The sequence below is a fragment of the Pseudophryne corroboree genome, chromosome 2 (assembly GCF_028390025.1).
Source record: "Pseudophryne corroboree isolate aPseCor3 chromosome 2, aPseCor3.hap2, whole genome shotgun sequence".
Lineage (NCBI taxonomy): Eukaryota > Metazoa > Chordata > Amphibia > Anura > Myobatrachidae > Pseudophryne > Pseudophryne corroboree.
Window position 1 is genome coordinate 699354960 of NC_086445.1, and position 19163 is coordinate 699374122.

General features: G+C 52.9%; 1 protein-coding gene across 7 annotated transcripts in view; it reads right to left on the bottom strand.

The window, feature by feature from the left end:
* The window catches only part of OPTC (opticin), a 297868-nt gene that overhangs the window by 121789 nt on the left and 156916 nt on the right, over positions 1 to 19163 (bottom strand). Inside the window, exon 1 of one of the 7 annotated variants that reach the window (XM_063955278.1) lies at positions 9899 to 9919. The exons of the other annotated variants lie outside the window; for them this stretch is intronic. The gene's annotated coding sequence lies outside the window, so the exon portion shown is untranslated. Of the gene's footprint in view, positions 1 to 9898; positions 9920 to 19163 lie in introns of those variants that run through there. 7 annotated transcript variants of the gene reach the window in all.

The window sequence follows — 19163 nt, forward strand, 5'->3', positions numbered from 1 at the left end:
CGTTGCCTCAGAGAGTTCTGCCCAAGCCAACCATCCCCTGCTTATACCCGAACAGCTGCTGCTGGTGATGCGCCGCGCTGCATATTTAAAAAGATGACGGAGGCGGGTGGCACTACAGTGACATGGCTCGCCTCCCCCATCCAATGGCAGGCTGGGAATGAGACGCGGTGACGTCATGGAGTGACGTCTGCCTCATTCCCAGCGCTGTGCCGCACAAGCCGCACAAAGAGCAGCAGAGGAGCTGCTGCTGGACTTGCAAGACGGAAAGCATGCTGTCACTGCGCAGATTAGGAGCGGGCACACAGATAGGAGTACTCAACTAGCCTCTACCTTACCAGACCCTTCAACATGACCCACCCCACTAGGTACAAAATGCTCTGTTTCTGGACTTCCCTCTTAATTTATGATTTCCATCACCTGTGTTGAATTAGTTAAATGATAAGAAAGCTGTTTCTTCCCAGATGATGGCAATAATAAATTAAGAGGGAAGTCCAGAAACAGAGTATTTTGTACCTAGTGGGGCGGGTCATGTTGGAGGGTATGCCTTACACGCAGTTGAGCCCACTCTGTTGTTGGCTGTGGGAGGTGCACACAGAGCACACAGCAGCCCTGAGGTCAGCAACAGTGAGTGAATGCTAGAGGAGGTGTGTGTGTGTGTGTGTGTGTGTGGGGGGGGGGGGTGCTATTTATATCACATGTCTCTAAAAAGTATTCTGAGGTTTGTTTTTTTTGCTTTTTTTAGGGGGGGGGGGTGTTGTTAGTCATTGAGGATTGCTAGGGGTGTAATTAGTGAATGAGGGTGTGGGTGCTCTGGGTTTTTTATTAATGAATGAGGGTGTGGGTGCTTTGGGGTGTTATTAATGAATGTGGAATGTGGGTGCTTTGGGGTGTAATTAATAAATGATGGTGTGGGTGCTTTGGGGTGTAATTAATGGGATGGCGCTGGAGAGACAAAGGGAGGGATGGTGCTGGAGAGATGCAGGGAGGCAGGGATGGTGCTGCGTAGATACAGGGAGGGATGATGCTGGAGAGACAGAGGGGAGCAGGGATGGCGCTGCGTAGATACAGGGAGGGATGGTGCTGGAGAGACAGAGGGAGGGATGGTGCTGGAGAGATGCAGGGAGGCAGGGATGGCGCTGCGTAGATACAGGGAGGGATGGTGCTGGAGAGACAGAGGGAGGGATGGTGCTGGAGAGATGCAGGGAGGCAGGGATGGCGCTGCGTAGATACAGGGAGGGATGGTGCTGGAGAGATGCAGGGATGGCGCTGCGTAGATACAGGGAGGGATGGTGCTGGAGAGACAGAGGGAGGGATGGTGCTGGAGAGATGCAGGGAGGCAGGGATGGCGCTGGGTAGATACAGGGAGGGATGATGCTGGAGAGACAGAGGGAGGCAGGGATGGCGCTGGGTAGATACAGGGAGGGATAGTGCTGGAGAGACAGAGGGAGGCAGGGATGGCGCTGGGTAGATACAGGGAGGGATGGCGTAGATACAGGGAGGGATGTTGCTGGAGAGACAGAGGGAGGCAGGGATGGCGCTGCGTAGATACAGGGAGGGATGATGCTGGAGAGACAGAGGGAGGGATGGTGCTGGAGAGACAGAGGGAGGGATGGTGCTGGAGAGACAGAGGGAGGGATGGTGCTGGAGAGACGCAGGGAGGCAGGGATGGCGCTGCGTAGATACAGGGAGGGATGGTGCTGGAGAGATGCAGGGAGGCAGGGATGGCGCTGCGTAGATACAGGGAGGGATGGTGCTGGAGAGACAGAGGGAGGGATGGTGCTGGAGAGATGCAGGGAGGCAGGGATGGCGCTGGGTAGATACAGGGAGGGATGATGCTGGAGAGACAGAGGGAGGGATGGTGCTGGAGAGATGCAGGGAGGCAGGGATGGCGCTGGGTAGATACAGGGAAAGATGATGCTGGAGAGACAGAGGGAGGGATGGTGCTGGAGAGATGCAGGGAGGCAGGGATGGCGCTGGGTAGATACAGGGAGGGATGGTGCTGGAGAGACAGAGGGAGGCAGGGATGGCGCTGGGTAGATACAGGGAGGGATGGCGTAGATACAGGGAGGGATGGTGCTGGAGAGACAGAGGGAGGCAGGGATGGCGCTGCGTAGATACAGGGAGGGATGGTGCTGGAGAGACAGAGGGAGGGATGGTGCTGGAGAGATGCAGGGAGGCAGGGATGGCGCAGGGTAGATACAGGGAGGGATGATGCTGGAGAGACAGAGGGAGGGATGGTGCTGGAGAGATGCAGGGAGGCAGGGATGGCGCTGGGTAGATACAGGGAGGGATGATGCTGGAGAGACAGAGGGAGGGATGGTGCTGGAGAGATGCAGGGAGGCAGGGATGGCGCTGGGTAGATACAGGGAGGGATGGTGCTGGAGAGACAGAGGGAGGCAGGGATGGCGCTGGGTAGATACAGGGAGGGATGGAGTAGATACAGGGAGGGATGGTGCTGGAGAGACAGAGGGAGGCAGATATGGCGCTGCGTAGATACAGGGAGGGATGGTGCTGGAGAGACAGAGGGAGGCAGGGATGGCGCTGGGTAGATACAGGGAGGGATGGCGTAGATACAGGGAGGGATGGTGCTGGAGAGACAGAGGGAGGCAGGGATGGCGCTGCGTAGATACAGGGAGGGATGGTGCTGGAGAGACAGAGGGAGGGATGGTGCTGGAGAGATGCAGGGAGGCAGGGATGGCGCAGGGTAGATACAGGGAGGGATGATGCTGGAGAGACAGAGGGAGGGATGGTGCTGGAGAGATGCAGGGAGGCAGGGATGGCGCTGGGTAGATACAGGGAGGGATGATGCTGGAGAGACAGAGGGAGGGATGGTGCTGGAGAGATGCAGGGAGGCAGGGATGGCGCTGGGTAGATACAGGGAGGGATGGTGCTGGAGAGACAGAGGGAGGCAGGGATGGCGCTGGGTAGATACAGGGAGGGATGGCGTAGATACAGGGAGGGATGGTGCTGGAGAGACAGAGGGAGGCAGATATGGCGCTGCGTAGATACAGCGAGGGATGATGCTGGAGAGACAGAGGGAGGGATGGTGCTGGAGAGACGCAGGGAGGCAGGGATGGCGCTGCGTAGATACAGGGAGGGATGATGCTGGAGAGACAGAGGGAGGGATGGTGCTGGAGAGATGCAGGGAGGCAGGGATGGCGCTGCGTAGATACAGGGAGGGATGGTGCTGGAGAGATGCAGGGAGGCAGGGATGGCGCTGCGTAGATACAGGGAGGGATGGTGCTAGAGAGACAGAGGGAGGGATGGTGCTGGAGAGACGCAGGGAGGCAGGGATGGCGCTGCGTAGATACAGGGAGGGATGGTGCTGGAGAGATGCAGGGAGGCAGGGATGGCGCTGCGTAGATACAGGGAGGGATGGTGCTGGAGAGACAGAGGGAGGGATGGTGCTGGAGAGATGCAGGGAGGCAGGGATGGCGCTGGGTAGATACAGGGAGGGATGATGCTGGAGAGACAGGGAGGGATGGTGCTGGAGAGATGCAGGGAGGCAGGGATGGCGCTGGGTAGATACAGGGAGGGATGATGCTGGAGAGACAGAGGGAGGGATGGTGCTGGAGAGATGCAGGGAGGCAGGGATGGCGCTGGGTAGATACAGGGAGGGATGGTGCTGGAGAGACAGAGGGAGGCAGGGATGGCGCTGGGTAGATACAGGGAGGGATGGCGTAGATACAGGGAGGGATGGTGCTGGAGAGACAGAGGGAGGCAGGGATGGCGCTGCGTAGATACAGGGAGGGATGGTGCTGGAGAGACAGAGGGAGGGATGGTGCTGGAGAGATGCAGGGAGGCAGGGATGGCGCAGGGTAGATACAGGGAGGGATGATGCTGGAGAGACAGAGGGAGGGATGGTGCTGGAGAGATGCAGGGAGGCAGGGATGGCGCTGGGTAGATACAGGGAGGGATGATGCTGGAGAGACAGAGGGAGGGATGGTGCTGGAGAGATGCTGGGAGGCAGGGATGGCGCTGGGTAGATACAGGGAGGGATGGTGCTGGAGAGACAGAGGGAGGCAGGGATGGCGCTGGGTAGATACAGGGAGGGATGGCGTAGATACAGGGAGGGATGGTGCTGGAGAGACAGAGGGAGGCAGATATGGCGCTGCGTAGATACAGCGAGGGATGATGCTGGAGAGACAGAGGGAGTGATGGTGCTTGAGAGAAGCAGGGAGGCAGGGATGGCCCTGCGTAGATACAGGGAGGGATGATGCTGGAGAGACAGAGGGAGGGATGGTGCTGGAGAGACAGAGGGAGGGATGGTGCTGGAGAGACGCAGGGAGGCAGGGATGGCGCTGCGTAGATACAGGGAGGGATGGTGCTGGAGAGATGCAGGGAGGCAGGGATGGCGCTGTGTAGATACAGGGAGGGATGGTGCTGGAGAAACAGAGGGAGGGATGGTGCTGGAGAGATGCAGGGAGGCAGGGATGGCGCTGGGTAGATACAGGGAGGGATGGTGCTGGAGAGACAGAGGGAGGCAGGGATGGCGCTGGGTAGATACAGGGAGGGATGGCGTAGATACAGGGAGGGATGGTGCTGGAGAGACAGAGGGAGGGATGGTGCTGGAGAGACAGAGGGAGGGATGGTGCTGGAGAGACAGAGGGAGGGATGGTGCTGGAGAGACGCAGGGAGGCAGGGATGGCGCTGCGTAGATACACGGAGGGATGGTGCTGGAGAGATAAAGGGAGGCAGGGATGGCGCTGCGTAGATACAGGGAGGGATGGTGCTGGAGAGACAGAGGGAGGGATGGTGCTGGAGAGATGCAGGGAGGCAGGGATGGCGCTGGGTAGATACAGGGAGGGATGATGCTGGAGAGACAGAGGGAGGGATGGTGCTGGAGAGATGCAGGGAGGCAGGGATGGCGCTGGGTAGATACAGGGAGGGATGATGCTGGAGAGACAGAGGGAGGGATGGTGCTGGAGAGATGCAGGGAGGCAGGGATGGCGCTGGGTAGATACAGGGAGGGATGGTGCTGGAGAGACAGAGGGAGGCAGGGATGGCGCTGGGTAGATACAGGGAGGGATGGCGTAGATACAGGGAGGGATGGTGCTGGAGAGACAGAGGGAGGCAGGGATGGCGCTGCGTAGATACAGGGAGGGATGATGCTGGAGAGACAGAGGGAGGGATGGTGCTGGAGAGACGCAGGGAGGCAGGGATGGCGCTGCGTAGATACAGGGAGGGATGGTGCTGGAGAGATGCATGGAGGCAGGGATGGCGCTGCGTAGATACAGGGAGGGATGATGCTAGAGAGACAGAGGGAGGGATGGTGCTGGAGAGACGCAGGGAGGCAGGGATGGCGCTGCGTAGATACAGGGAGGGATGGTGCTGGAGAGATGCAGGGAGGCAGGGATGGCGCTGCGTAGATACAGGGAGGGATGGTGCTGGAGAGACAGAGGGAGGGATGGTGCTGGAGAGACGCAGGAAGGCAGGGATGGCGCTGGGTAGATACAGGGAGGGATGTTGCTGGAGAGACAGAGGGAGGGATGGTGCTGGAGAGATGCAGGGAGGCAGGGATGGCGCTGGTTAGATACAGGGAGGGATGGCGTAGATACAGGGAGGGATGGTGCTGGAGAGACAGAGGGAGGCAGGGATGGCGCTGGGTAGATACAGGGAGGGGTGGCGTAGATACAGGGAGGGATGATGCTGGAGAGACAGAGGGAGGCAGGGATGGCGCTGCGTAGATACAGAGAGGGATGATGCTGGAGAGATGCAGGGAGGCAGGGATGGCGCTGCGTAGATACAGGGAGGGATGGTGCTGGAGAGACAGAGGGAGGGATGGTGCTGGAGAGACAGAGGGAGGCAGGGATGGCGCTGGGTAGATACAGGGAGGGATGGCGTAGATACAGGGAGGGATGATGCTGGAGAGACAGAGGGAGGCAGGGATGGCGCTGCGTAGATACAGGGAGGGATGGTGCTGGCGAGATGCAGGGAGGCAGGGATGGCGCTGCGTAGATACAGGGAGGGATGGTGCTGGAGAGACAGAGGGAGGGATGGTGCTGGAGAGATGCAGGGAGGCAGGGATGGCGCTGGGTAGATACAGGGAGGGATGATGCTGGAGAGATGCAGGGAGGCAGGGATGGCGCTGCGTAGATACAGGGAGGGATGGTGCTGGAGAGACGCAGGGAGGCAGGGATGGCGCTGGGTAGATACAGGGAGGGATGGTGCTGGAGAGACGCAGGGAGGCAGGGATGGCGCTGCGTAGATACAGGGAGGGATGGTGCTGGAGAGACAGAGGGAGGGATGGTGCTGGAGAGACAGAGGGAGGCAGGGATGGCGCTGGGTAGATACAGGGAGGGGTGGCGTAGATACAGGGAGGGATGATGCTGGAGAGACAGAGGGAGGCAGGGATGGCGCTGCGTAGATACAGAGAGGGATGATGCTGGAGAGATGCAGGGAGGCAGGGATGGCGCTGCGTAGATACAGGGAGGGATGGTGCTGGAGAGACAGAGGGAGGGATGGTGCTGGAGAGACAGAGGGAGGCAGGGATGGCGCTGGGTAGATACAGGGAGGGATGGCGTAGATACAGGGAGGGATGATGCTGGAGAGACAGAGGGAGGCAGGGATGGCGCTGCGTAGATACAGGGAGGGATGGTGCTGGAGAGATGCAGGGATGGCGCTGCGTAGATACAGGGAGGGATGGTGCTGGAGAGACAGAGGGAGGGATGGTGCTGGAGAGATGCAGGGAGGCAGGGATGGCGCTGGGTAGATACAGGGAGGGATGATGCTGGAGAGATGCAGGGAGGCAGGGATGGCGCTGCGTAGATACAGGGAGGGATGGTGCTGGAGAGACGCAGGGAGGCAGGGATGGCGCTGGGTAGATACAGGGAGGGATGGTGCTGGAGAGACGCAGGGAGGCAGGGATGGCGCTGCGTAGATACAGGGAGGGATGGTGCTGGAGAGACGCAGGGAGGCAGGGATGGCGCTGGGTAGATACAGGGAGGGATGATGCTGGAGAGATGCAGGGAGGCAGGGATGGCGCTGCGTAGATACAGGGAGGGATGGTGCTGGAGAGACGCAGGGAGGCAGGGATGGCGCTGGGTAGATACAGGGAGGGATGGTGCTGGAGAGACGCAGGGAGGCAGGGATGGCGCTGGGTAGATACAGGGAGGGATGATGCTGGAGAGACAGAGGGAGGGATGGTTCTGGAGAGGCGCAGGGAGGAATGGATGGCTCTGGAGAAACGCAGGGGATTATGCTTGAAAGGTGTAAGAGGATGGTGTCTCCAGCATGTTTGATGCAAAGAAACCACCAAACAGGTAAGAAAAGACTCAAACACAGGGTATACATACAGTAGGGGTTGCAAAAAAACAAAAAACATTAAGTGACGAAGACTTGGATACCCCATAAAAAAAAAACAGAAAGGGGTGGCAGAAAAATAATTGCGTGACATAGAACAATTTTATTTCTTATTAAGAGACCTAACATTGTAGTCGCAGCTGGTGGGAGGGGTGTTAAAAAGCATCTAGAATGTATTACACACTATTATAGCCCCTACAGCTTCTGGGGGCGTAAGCGACCCCCAGGTCCCCGGCTATTCACTTTTAATTTCCTATACACTGCAGTGTGTTTACATGGGGTGGCCTTCTGTATGCCGAATGTCGGGATCCCGGCGCACAGTATACTGGCGCCGGAATCCCGACACCCGGCATACCGACAACTTTTCTCCCTCGTGGGGGTCCACGACCCCCCTGGAGGAAGAATAAAATAGTGTGGCGCGCGTAGCGAGCCAGCAAGGGGCTCCTTTGCGCTCGTCACGCTGTCGGTATGCTGGCGGTCGGGCTCCCGGCGCCGGTATGCTGGGCGTCGGGAGCCCGAGCGCCGGCATACCGTACGACACCCGTTTACATGTGCACATGGTATTCATCCCAGGTGTATTGAGGTTTAACACCATGGCCCTCATTCCGAGTTGTTCGCTCGCAAGGCGAATGTAGCAGAGTTACACACGCTAAGCCGCCGCCTACTGGGAGTGAATCTTAGCTTCTTAAAATTGCGACCGACGTACGCGCAATATTGCGATTACAAACGAGTTAGCAGTTTCAGAGTAGCTCCAGACTTACTCTGCCTGTGCGATCATTTCAGTGCTTGTCGTTCCTGGTTGACGTCACAAACACACCCAGCGTTCGCCCAGGCACTCCCACCGTTTCCCCGGCCACTCCTGCGTTTTTTCCGGAAACGGTAGCGTTTTCAGCCACACGCCCCTGAAACGCCGTGTATCCGCCCAGTAACACCCATTTCCTGTCAATCACATTACGATCGCCGGAGCGAAGAAAAAGCCGTGAGTAAAAATACTATCTTCATAGTAAAGTTACTTGGCGCAGTCGCAGTGCGAACATTGCGCATGCGTACTAAGCGGATTTTCACTGCGATGCGATGAAAAATACCGAGCGAACAACTCGGAATGAGGGCCCATGTTCTTATGCTGACATTATTTGTGTTGCCAGTGTGTATTTCAGTACCTATATAACTACATTTTTTCAAGATATTAAGTGCAACATTTCTCATATTTGCTCTAAACACCAACCCTTGTTGGTTGCGAATCTGGCAGTGGCAAGACACCATTTCAGGGTAGCTCCCCACCTAGCACACGAGGAAGAAAGGGGGGAGGGGGGGACGGGACATGGAGGTGGGGGGTAAGTTGGCAAGCACTGGTTCCGCCCCTGTTCATAATGCAAAACCATTGTAAGATAAAAGCAATTCACAAGATGTTCCAGGAACAGTGAAACATAATCTGTCATGTACACTGCATAATGGCTTTTATTCCATTGTTCCATATCTGATCTGTACTGAGTACACTTTCCTGCAGAAATGTCTTACTATAGATTACATTATTGCCCATTATTACTGCTCACTCTAATTCCTATTTCAAAACTCAACCTCTCCCTAATTTACATGTTTGTCACACACCTATCCCTACAATTGTGCTGCTGTAGGTAACCACTCCCTGCAAGTCACATTGCACAATGTAGACTACCCTATAATTTATGCTTCATACTATGCTTGTTACATTATTTAACCTATGACTATAGAATGATCCAATTCAGTGTCATTCTGTTTCTTAACAGGCATTGTATCTAACCCCCCTTTAGTATGCAGTTTGGTGCAAGGTGCATTTGGAGTTATACACCCTTCATTGCACCAGGCTAGCTCTCCAAGGTGTGGGCAATACCTGAGAAGGGGGTCCCTACCTATGCAGGCTTTATAACAATTACATTTATAGACAAAGGCATATCACAATGATAGGGAAAGGTGGAGTGAGGGATCAACATGCATGCTTCTGGGAAAGTGGGTGTGGCCTTGTAACGAGCATAGTCTCACAGGGAATGAGGAAGGGGTGAGGTGCTGGGAACAGGAGAAAGAGATGGACTTCTGGGCACAGGAGGAAGAGGTGGGATACTGGGGACAGGAGGAAGTTGTGGGGGCTGGACACAGGAAGAAGAGGTGGGGTGCTGGGGACAGGAGAAAGAGGTGGGGTGCTGGGCAGAGGAGGAAAAGGTCGGGTGCCCACCCAAAAGTGTACAGATGCCCCAAATGTAGAAAGTCAGAAAGGGGTGCATTCACTGGGTTCTTAGGGGCAGGGTTTATTCACACGAAAGCTACTAAATCTATCAACCTTGAAGTCCTCACTAGGACCTTTCTCAAAATTAATGAAAGGTAACCCTGTTCGATACATATACTAGAGATGTGTTTTGGCTTTGATTTTGGTATTGGATCTGTATCTCCCTCGTGTTTTGGATCTGTATTTGGTTTTGCCAAAACCGCCATTGTGGGTTTTGGTTTTGGATCTGTATTTTTGTCAAAAAAATCATACAAACAGCTAAAATCACAGAATTTAGGCCTGTTTTGGATCCTACAATATTAATAACCCCCATAGCTTAAATTTCCTGTCATTTACAGTCAATGTTGGCCACTTCACAGCTCACACTATTGTTTTCAGCCATTTTTGGCCAAATGCTGCAGCGAACCAGTTGGTTACTAACTGACACCGCAGCAGCACAAACACGTGGCAGTTTATAGCACATCTATGAAACATTGGGGGTCATTCCGAGTTGTTCGCTCGTTGCCGATTTTCGCTATGCTGCGATTTGTTGCAAAATGCGCATGCGCAAGGCACACAGGGCGCATGCGCTTAGTTATTTAACTAAAAACTTAGTAGATTTGCTGTGGATTCTGCGGGGCTTTTCAGTCGCACTGCTGATTGGTGAGTGATTGACAGGAAAGGGGCGTTTCTGGGTGGTAACTGAGCGTTTTCCGGGAGTGTGCTAAAAGACGCAGGCGTTTCAGGGAAAAACGCGGGAGTGTCTGGAGAAACGGGGGAGTGGCTGGCCGAACGCAGGGCGTGTTTGTGACGTCTAACCAGAAACTAAACGGACTGAGCTGATTGCAATCTGTGAGTAGGTCTGGAGCTACTCAGAAACTGCAAAGAATTATTTATTAGCAGTTCTGCTAATCTTTCGTTCGCTATTCTGCTATGCTAAGATACACTCCCTAAAAGCAGCTAGCGAGCGAACAACTCGGAATGACCCCCCTTGCCACACAGCAGTGCAGAAAGTAAAAGTGGTGCAAGATTGATTTGTCCTTGGGCCCTCCCTTCCACCCTTATGTTATATATTAAAAAGGACATGCACACATTAACAAACAAGCACTGTAGTGACTGGGACTGAAACTTTTGGGCCCCCACAAAACAAGTTTTTGGAAGGACTACCCACGATCACTGAGGAGGTTGATAACGAGGGTGTTAATTATACTATAATCTTGTACAATAAATTTTATAAACGCTCCGCAAATTACGTAACATGGAGGAGTTGCCTAGATGGGTATTGTCCCTACCTCTACTAACTTTGGCCTCACAAATGTAGCAGATGCCTTCACAAACATTGTCAGGATTTGGGTAAAAGTAACCCCACATCCAAGAGGTGGCTTTTTTGGTCTTTTGCCCAGGCATCATCTGTGAATCATCTGTAGTGAGTGTAGGGACTGTGTGTGTGGCATCTGTAGTGAGAGTGGGCATAGGACTCTGTGTGTGTGTGTGTGTGGGGGGGGCACTGACAGCTTTGTCAGGCCCCAGTAATGAGTGGGGACATGGCCAATGAAGAGGCATGGCCAGAGGCATGGCCAGAACACTATTGAAGATCTAAAAAAACCTGACATGCGGCTGCGAAGTGGTTGTGTGCCACGCAGTGGGGCGCCGGTGTCATAACTGGTGGGTGACAGCTCAAAGGAGGGCGCAATTGCTCCCCTTCCTTTCATCATGGGAGAGAGGACTGGTCACCGCTGAGCTGCCTGTCACCCCAGCACACGCCGGCATCAGCTGGGCTGGGAGAGAGGCTGCTGCAGCGGTGGCCAGTCCTACCCACCCGACATGCGTCTGTCATCAACAAGGAAGGGGGAGGGCAGCGGGACCAGGACCCCCTCCAGTCCCTCCAATGGGCCCGGGCCAGGTAGAGGGTACTCTGCCCCCCCCCCCCCCCCCCCTCTCGGCATCTGGGGACAGGGTTGTGTGTGTGTGTGGCATCTGGAGTGAGTGTGGGGACAGGATTGTGTGTGTGTGTGTGTTACATTGAATATGGTCACTGACTCCCAGCGCCCAGACCCACCCCCATGTGTGCCTTCCTAGCCTCTGACCTCACCGCACGTCACTGGGTGCTGCTGCTGTTCAAATAACATTACACTGGCCCTGTATATTGTAGAAATTCAGAGGCGCAGTTGTTAAAAATGAAAAGCACACTGTTGTATGCTGTAAAATATAGGGGTGCTGCTGGCCCTGTATGTTGTAAAAAGTCAGAGGTGCAGTTGTTAAACATTAAAAGCACACTGATGTATGCTGTAAAATATAGAGGTGCTGCTGGCCCTGTATGTTGTAAAAAGTAGGAGGTGCAGTTGTTAAACATTAAAAGCACACTGATGTATGCTGTAAAATATAGGGGTGCTGCTGGCCCTGTATATTGTAAAAAGTCAGAGGTGCATTTGTTAAATATTAAAAGCACACTGCTGCATGCTGTAAAATATAGAGGTGCTGCTGGCCCTGTATGGTGTAAAAAGTCAGATGTGCAGTTGTTAAAAATCAAAAGCACACTGCTGTATGCTGTAAAACGGGTGGGAACCTCCGCCCCACTGCTGTGTGTCAGTGAGACACGCCGCCCCTCAGTCCGGCGACGGCGTGTCTTGGCTGTCAGGGCAGGTAGGAGAGCGCAGCTATGTCCGGCGGCGGGTAGGATCTCAAACCAGCCACCGGTTCGTGAGTCAATTTTAGGAGCTGCAGCTGCCAGTCCGCAAGCTCTGACTGGCGGCTGGTTTGAAGTCTTACACGCTGCCGACCGACATAGCTGCGCTATCCTCCCTGCCTGGTCCCTGACATGACACACGCAGCCGGAGTGAGCACTAAGGGGCAGGAGAGGCGCATGCTGCGCTCTCTTCCCCTGACACACTGCAGCAGCGGTGAGCAGCACAGTGGGGTGGTGGGCATGTATGGGTGGGATTGTAGTCCGAGCACCCCTGGCAAAGTAAGGGGCTAGCGCTCCCCCACCCCCTACACACATTTGAAATAAGGTGTGGGTATTGTAAATGGGGCATGGTCTTGTGGTGGAAGGGCGTGGACACAATAGTACTTTCAATTCAAATTATGCCACAGTAGTGTCCCTTATTCACATTACACCGCACAGTAGTGACTCCTTTCCCACAACCTAACCCGAACCCACCGTTCCTAATCTCCCTCCCTGCAGCCTATCCCTAACCCTCCAACCCTCGCAGCCTAACCCTAACCCTCCCACGTGGCTTGCTAGTGGAGACTTTGGCACCAATTCGATCCCCCTGCAGCCTATCCCTAACCCTCCAACCCTCGCAGCCTAACCCTAACCCTCCCACGTGGCTTGCTAGTGGAGACTTTGGAGGCACCAATTCGATCCAGATTTCGGCATTCTGCATCTTTATCTTTGTTGGGATTCCAGCATCAGCATTCCAAGCAGTTTCGGGATGCTGGCGTCAGCTTTCCGACCGCATGGATGCCAAACGCCTTAATATCTCATATGTCACCCCTGCCTAAACTTACTCCTTCCCTTACCCCCTTGCACTTCTCATGCCCTCTGTTCCTCTTTAGCCCTGTAGTTTTCACTCCCTCATTCCATCTCTGTCTCACCCCTGCACCTCTCACTCCCTTCCTCTATCACCCATGTACCTCACTTCCCCTTCCATCTCTCACATCACACCTGTACCTCACTCCCACCTTCCATCTCTCACACCTCTTCTTCACTCCCACCTTCCTTCTCCCCTGCACCTTGGTCCCACCTTCCATCTCCCGGCACCTCACTCCCACCTTCCATCTCTCATACCTCTTCTTCACTCCCATCTATCCCCCACACCTGCACTTCACTCCCACCTTCCATGTCTCACACCTGTACCTTGGTCCCAGCTTCCATCTCCCCTGCACCTCACTCCCACTTTCCATCTCTCACACCTGCACCTTGCTCCCTCAGACAGATTATTTCCTCCCCCTTCCTCTCAGACACATTATCTCCCTTAGCACAGAATAGCCCCCTCCTCCCAATATAGAAGATTCCCCCATCTCCCTGAGACAGATCTCCCCCTATCAGCCAGTACAGCTCACACACAGAACCTTCTCCTGGTATGCGGTGTCCGCTCCATTGGCAGGTTAGGAATCACAGCGTCAGTGTCACAATGGGAGCTGGGAAGAGATGGTACCCGCACATTGTGACTGTATAGTGTGTATTATGTGTAATTAGTTAGCAAGTGCTGGCCAGGGCTGGTTCTATATTAAATATTTGTGCAGTGTCTGACTAGACATGTGGGCGGCAGGGTCGGACTGGCCCACAGGGGTACCAGGGAAACCACCGGTAGGCCCCACTGCCTGAGTGCCCACTCCTTCCTCTAGGGATCAGGTTCCAGACTGTGCACTTGTATTATACATGGTAGATATGTTGCATTACACTGCACTAGACTATTGTGTATTTCAAGCCTCTGTAGAGGCTGGCCACACCCCCTTTGTAGGCTGGCCACACCGTTAAGTATGGGCCCCTATTACTGCATTCCCCCGGTGGGCCCTTCATGTCCCAGTCCGACACTGGTGGGCGGTGCCCAACATCAAGGTGTGCCTGTGCACACATGCTACCCACCATGTGCATGGCAATGCACCCTCCCCCATAGCAGAGCAATTAGCCTCCCGAGCCCCCACTCCCCATGTGTCTCTGCCTCATGACCTGCCACCTAATAGCAGTGTTATCAGCTGCTCCTACACCCTCATATCTCCCCTAATAACAGTGTTATATTCCACTGTGATCCCACTTTCCATTGTTCTCCTCCTCATAGCAGTGTCATTACCCCCCTTCCCCCACCCCCCATAGGTCTTCCACTCCCACGTAGCAGTGTCATTACCCCGCTACCCCCATTTCCCATAGGTCTCCCACTCCCACATAGCAGTGTCATTACCCCCCTTCCCCGACTCCTCATACGTCTCCCCCCCCATAGCATGTTATTAGCCACCTTCCTTTCCCCATAAGTCCTCCGTTACCCCATCCATGTCTTACCTTTGTGCTGTGATGCTGCAGTGCTGGGGCAGAGTCCTGGCTCTGCAGGCTCAGTGCCTGGCTTCCTCTGCAGCTGTCGTCTGTGCACAGCCACAGGGTTGGTTCTAAGTCCAAGTTGGGTAAGGGACTGTTTGACGTCACCAAGGAACAGAGCCACGTCACCAGGGGGAGGAGCCACAGCTGAACAGGGTACCCAAAATGTACCCTTGCGGGCTCGCTTCGCTCGCCACGCTTCACTCGCCACGTTTCGGGCTCGGTGAGTAGTTGGTGGCATGGATAGTAGAGGAACTATCCTGCTGGCCTAGCTCCTCCTCTTGGTGATGTGGCTCCTCCCCCTGATGTCATAGGTCCTTTGGGCCACTTGGATCTAGCATCTACCATGCCCTATGCATTTGCCTATAATGCCTATTGGCTAGGGCCGGCTCTGGGTGAGAGTCTGTTACTGCCGGTGTCCGTCAGCACCGCACTAGTGATCAGACTAGTGTCCAGCAGCACCACATTTGTGATCAGACTCAAAATAAACTACAGCTCCCAGCAGCCCTTGCTGCCGGGAGCTCCCAGCAACAAGGGCTGCTGGGAGCTGTAGTTTATTTTGAGTCTGATTATAAGTGCAGTGCTGCCAGACACTAGTCTGATCACTAGTGCAGTGCGGTGCCGCGACGGCAGTAACAGACTCTCAATAGGTACAGTCTGACAGTACTACTCTTCTACCCTATGGCAGCGGGTGGCGCCACCATGCGGTGCCCCCTCCTCACCTGGCGCCCCTGGTGAGTACCATCCTGGCCAATGGGTGGATACGCCCCTGTGTGTAGGTTAATGTATATCTGGCATTGTGGGGCAATGTGTATCAGGCACTGTAGGGCATTTGTATACCTGGCACTGTGGGGCATTTATGTATCTAGCACTGTGGGTCATTTGTGTATCTGGCACTGTAGGGCAATGTGTATCTGGCACTGTGGGGCATTTGTGTATCTGGCACTGTGGGGCATTTGTGTATCTGGCACTGTGGGACATTTGTGTATTGGCACTGTGGGGCATTTGTTTATCTGGCACTGTAGTGGCATATGTGTATCTGGCACTGGACTATTGGGGGCATATGTGTATCACGTCCCATTTTAATTGGCCACACCCATTTTACCACTAAGGGGCATAGATACTGGAGGAATAACTACTGGGCTGCAGGGTAATTTTTAAGTTGATAATTTTTGAAGGATTTTATAAATATCCAAATGGCCCATGGTTTAAAAAAGGTTCCCCACCCCTGCTGTAAAATATAGGGGTGTTGCTGTTCAAATAACATTACACTGGCCATGTATGCTGTAAGTATACAGGGGTGCTGTGAAAATAAACGCACTATTCTGTATACTGTAATAATAAAGGGGTACTGTCCTGTGAAATGGAGAACAACAATTTGGAGGAAAAAATAGTGGAAGATCAGGAACCACTACCAGTTCCTAGTACTAGTGCTGAAGCTGCTGCTGCCACCAGTCATGACATTGATGATGCAATTCCATCAACGTCGTCTGCTAAGGCTGATGCCCAATGTTATAGAGGGCATGTAAAATCCAAGAAGCAAAAATTAATAATCAGAAAAAAAAAGAAATTATCTGACGAGAAACATAAAATTGGCAATATGCCATTTACGATATGAAGTGGCAAGGAAAGGCTAAGGCCTTGGCCTATGTTTATGACTGGTGGCTCAGCTTCTCATAAGGATGGAAGCCCTCCTTCCTCTCGAAAAATTAAAAAAATTAAGCTTGTTAAAGCACAGGAAAATACAACTGTGCGTTCAGAAATATCACAAATCCCCAAGGAGAGTCCAAGAGTGTCTGCGGTTGCGATTTCTAGGCCCAAGACTGTATGGAAAGAGGAGGCTCCTACCACCATTTGCACGCCCCCCTGCAAGTGCTGGGAAGAGCATCGCCAGTCCAGTTGCTGATATTGAGATTGAGGATGTCACTGTAGACGTACACCAGGATGAGGAGGATATAGGTGTAGCTGGCGCTGAGGAGGAAGTTGACGATGATGATTCTGATGGTGATGTGGTTTATTTGAATAAGGCACCAGTGGAGACAGTTTATGTCCGTGGGATGAGAAAGCCCATTGTCATGCCTGGGCAAAATACCATAAAAGCCACCTCTTCGGTGTGGAATTATTTCTCCACCAATCCGGACAACAGGTGTCAAGCCGTGTGTTGCCTTTGTCAATCAGTAATAAGTAGGGGTAAGGACATAAGCCATCTATGAACATCCTCCCGTATACGTCACATGCAGCGCATTCATCAGAAGTCATTGTCAAGTTCAGAAACTTTGGGTAAGAGCGTAAACAGTCCACGGACACCTAAATATCTTATTCCTCTTGTACCCAAACTCCTGCAAGCCACACCACCAACTCCCTCAACGTCAATTTCCTCCTCAGTCAGGAACATCAGTAATCATACAGGCCATGTCACTGGCATAACTGACGAGTCCTCTCCTACCTGGAATTCCTCCAGAGGATCCTTGAGTGGTACGCCTACTGCTGCTGCTGCCACTGCCGTTGTTGCTGCTGGGAGTCGATCGTCATGCCAGAGGGGAAGTCGGAAGACCACTTGTTCTACTTCAACTAAGACTGTCCAACAGTCCTTTGCGAGGAAGATGAAATATGACAGCAGTCACCCTGTTGAAAAGCGGATTACTGAGGCCATAACAACTATGCTGGTGTTAGATGTGGGTCCGGTATCCGCCATTAGTGCAGTGGGCTTTAGACAGTTGATGGACATACTGTGTCCCCGGTACCAAATCCCGTCTAGATTCCACTTCACTAGGAAAGCGATTCCCGGACTGTGCAGACAAGAAATGTGTTCTCAGTGTCCTGAAAAATGCAGTTGTACCCACTGTCCTCTTAACCACGGACATGTGGACAAGTGGATCAGGGCAATCTAAGGACTACATGACTGTGACAACACACTGCAGAGCCGGCCCTAACCATTATGATGCCCTAGGCAAGATTTTGGCTGGTGCCCCCTAGCACCACCGCTGGTTCCGCCTCTGACCTTGCACCTCTTTCCCAGCACCACCACCCCTCATCCATAGCAGTCCTTATTTTGGTGTTTGCACCCCCTATATTTTAAATAGGAACAGTTCGCACATTTGGCACACAGCCCAAAAAGGGGTGTGTTTTTGCTGGCAAGGGGCATGGCCACACAATAGTAACCCCAATTCCAATTACGCCACACAGTACTGCAACTTTATCCACATTTGATCATGCAATAGTGTCCATAATTCATATTACATCCCAAAGTAGTCTCACTTTATCTTATAAACGTTACTCCTCACAGTAGAGCCCCTTATTCACATTATATCACACTGAATTGCTCCTTATTCACATTACACCCCACCCTATTGCTCTTTATTTACATTAGCCGACACAGTAGTGCCCTTTCTATATGCAATGCCACATAGTAGAGCACCTTATACACATAATGCCACACAGTAATGTCCCTTACACATATGAGACATATTATTAATGTCCTTATAAACATAATGTGCCTTACACATTATGACAACCTTTATTAATGCCCTTTTACACATAATGTCCCTTACACATATGCTGCACATTATTAATGCCCTTATACACATAATGACACACATAGTGCCCCCTAGACATTTGCTGCACATTATTAGTGCCCCTATACACATAATGACACACATACAGTAGTACCCTGTTACACATATGCCGCACTTATTAATGCCCTTATACACATAATGACACACATAGAGCCCCTTACACATATGTTGCACATTTTTAATGCATTTTTACATAACACACGTAATGCTCCTTACACATATTCCGAACACTACTGCACAACCAACCCACTCACATGCACACAGCACTCACACTGCCACTAGCACTGTGACCTCTGCCTCTGCTTGGATACAGATGTGTCCTCATAAATCTTGCCTCAGTGCTAACGATGGGCACATGTTTTTAATGAAAATGCATTTTATTTGCATTGCTATGTGGCTAGGATGCACAAGCAGCTTCTGCTGATTAAAATGATATGCAGCATGCCTATATACTGTGTGAGACTGTGGCTGTATCTGCATATGAAATGCTACACACAGAATATAGGCATGCCACATATCATTTTAATCAGCAGAAGCTGCTGATGCCCCTAGGCATATCAAATGCCCTAGGCAATTGCCTAGTTTGCCTATGCCTATGGCCGGCTCTGACACACTGGGTAGATGTATTGCCTCCCGCAGCAACAACAGCAGTGGTACCAGTAGCAGCATCTCACAAATGCCAGCTCGTTCCTAGGCAGGCTATGCTGTGTATCACCGGTTTCCGTAAGAGGCACACTGACAACCTCTTTTGGAAACTTAGGGACATCATCGCACAATGGCTTACCCCACTTAGACTTTCCTGGGAATTTGTGATATTGGACAACGCCACCAATATTTTGCGTGCATTACATCTGGGCAAATTCCAGCATGTCCTATGTTTTGCACATACAATCAATTTTGTGGTGCAGAATTTTTTAAAAATGACAGGGGCGTGCAGGAGATGCTGTTGGTGGTCCGAAAAATTGCGGGCCACTTTCGACATTCAGTCACTGCATGCTGGAGACTGAAGCGC